Genomic DNA, 2,870 nt, shown 5'->3' on the forward strand with positions numbered 1-2,870 from the left:
AACCAGGAAAAAAACAAAACAAAAAAAAGTGTGTTTCCTTCAATTTATATGAAATTCTAGTCCAAAGGAAACCAAGCTATTGTGATGAATATCTGAATTCCAGTTACCCTGATTGGGATGGGGGAGCAGCTGTTGCCTGGGAAGGTACACGAGGAACTAATCTAGATAATTTGAAATATTCTAGAGATTCATCAGGATGGAGAACATACATAAAACTTCGTTGCATATTTAACACTTGAGCCCTTTACTCAGTATGTGTATTACCTCAAGAAAAAAAAATTGAAAAAGCTATTTCTAGACTCAAACCAATATGAACAGAGAAAGAAGAATTATCAATTATTTATGGAATCTCAAACTTTCTAAGGAGAAGTGAAAATTGCCCCTGGGACAGTGCTAAGAAACAGGAAATCTAAGAGAGAAGACAAAAGGGAACAAGGAATTTATCTTACTCCTGCAGCATGGATTTTATCTCTGTTGTTTTCCCTCCAAACAGAGAAAGCATTTAAGGAACTTTTCTCACAAGAGAGGCCCCTTTACCCTTCCCTTGGCTCTTTCCACTTTGCTGCACCCACAAGGGATTTTGCATATTGTCCCCTAGGGAAGACCTTCCCTTGTGAGTCTGAGATAAAAGTTCAGCTCTAACTTTGCCTTGGCTGATCAGGACTCCTCAGTTCACCTTCTCACAATGAAGCTTCCTGCTCAGCTCCTGGGGTTGTTAATGCTCTGGCTCCCTGGTAAGGACAGAAGCAAAATGAGGTGGCAAAATGGGGTGGAAGGGTGAGATCTGGGTGCTCCACAGCTTCCCACATTTATTTCAACCATGTGTTAGAGGCACATGGTCTCTGCCCCAGGAAAGAGAATTCATATTTTTGCCTTATGAATAACCAGGATTCACCTCCCAGGAACAATGACCAGTACTCTGGTTAAGATCTTGAAAATAAAGCGTTTCCTACTGGCTGGTAAATAATGGGTTCACTTTAGAAAGTCTACTTTTCACGATATAAATCAAAACTTGAAAAAAATATGTAACTGTAAATCAATATCATAAGGGAAATCATGAAAGTTGCTCATGGTGTGTCTACACAACCTTACACTTCTTTCATATTATTTCAGGGTCCAGTGGGGATATTGTGATGACACAAACTCCACTCTCCCTGCTCGTCACCCCTGGAGAACCAGCCTCTGTCTCCTCCTGCAGGTGTAGTCAGAGCCTTCCATAGAGGGGTGAAAAAACCTACTTGTATTGGTACCTGCAGAAGCCAGGCCAGTCTCCACAGCTCCTGATCTATTTTGTTTCAAACCGGGCCTCTCGAGTCCCCGATAGGTTCCGTGGCAGTGGGTCAGACACTGATTTCACACTGAAAATCAGCCGGGTGGAGACGGAGGATGTTGGGATTCATTACCGCATGCAAAATATAGAGCTTCCTCCCACAATAGCACAGTCCCATAGAGAAACCTGCCTTCTGGGGTGTCCCAGTTGCTCACGTGCACTGCTTGTCTGGGGAACAGGTCAGTAGGGTCTCTGGGTCTGCAGAAGAGGTGGTTCTTGGAGAATTCAGGGCAGAGTTTGCTGCTGGGGACTCTGGCCCAGAGGCTCAGCTGCTCCTCAGTCCCACATGCTAAGGCCCCATCAGCTGTCATAGGTGGCCACGTGCTCTGGGAGCAACCAGCTCTGATGAAAGGAGAGTGAATGAAAGCCCATCCTCACCCTCCCTGTCTGGCCCACATTAGTTGAGTCCATTTATTTGGCAGAACAGTCAGATCATGGATGCAGGTTAGTGGTAACACAAGTGAAGTACATGTTAGAAGTGACTGGTTTGGGGATAGTTTATATATGGTAACACTTGTTCATGTTGGGAAATTGCTATCTTCCCAGTTTCCAAACTTTCTCTCTCCTTTACGACTCACATGAAACTGCCCTCTCTAATATTATGGTGGAGAAAGCATTGTACACCAGTTGTCCTCAGGGGAGTGTGGCTAAGAAAAATTAGATAAAATATTTTACTTTTTTCTACTTATAGATTTTTAAAAATCATGTCAAATATAAGATCCTAATACCAAAATAGCTTGATATACCTCAATTACCTTTTGCTGACTGAAAATGGAGTTCTTGCAATTCCAATAGTGGACTTTGAAAATAAAATAATTCAGATGGAAAACATAAAGTTTACATAATGTACCACAGGAAAAACGTAGAATTGTATGAGATTTTTATTCTCTTCTCAAATTCTTAGAATTTTAAAAGTATTTTGCTAACAGTATTTTAGAGAAGAAATATTTAGTACTATGTTGTCATAAGAAAATGATTTAAAAAATAAAAAATGCATTTTTACATGACACTATTTTTTTTCTAAAAATAAATCTGAATCCTCTCTTTTAGTTGTAAATGCATAGAAAAAATATGCTCCTAATAGATTGCATTGACAATAGTACACTAAATTTATATGCTTTTTTAATTTCACAGCTAAGGTCGGATAAATATCTCTATATATTTTGCCATGCAACTTTTAAACCTAACAGAAATGCTTTCTGTTAAGAATGCAATAGTGCTTTCTCCACCATAATGCTAGAGAGGGCAGTTTCCTGTGAGTGGTAAATGAGAAAGTTTGGAAAGTGGGAAGATAGCAATTTCCCAATATGACCAAGTGTTATCATGTAGAAGACTATCCCCAAACCAGTCGCTTCTAACATGAATTTCACTTGTGTTACCACTAATCTGCATCCATAATCTGATTTTTCTGCCAAATAAATTTATATGAATCCGAGTAATAAGTGACGTCTGTCACATGTGGTAACACGGTGTAGAGACACAAAAGGCTGATTGAATCAATAGAACAAGATCCTGATGCAGGCTAAGGGCTTAAATTATA

General features: G+C 39.8%; 1 pseudogene; it reads left to right on the top strand.

The window, feature by feature from the left end:
* The first annotated feature begins 652 nt into the window (after positions 1–652).
* On the top strand, positions 653–1,517 carry LOC105502752 (annotated as a pseudogene).
* The last annotated feature ends 1,353 nt before the right edge of the window (positions 1,518–2,870 follow it).

The sequence above is a fragment of the Colobus angolensis genome, unplaced genomic scaffold (assembly GCF_000951035.1).
Source record: "Colobus angolensis palliatus isolate OR3802 unplaced genomic scaffold, Cang.pa_1.0 Scaffold803, whole genome shotgun sequence".
Lineage (NCBI taxonomy): Eukaryota > Metazoa > Chordata > Mammalia > Primates > Cercopithecidae > Colobus > Colobus angolensis.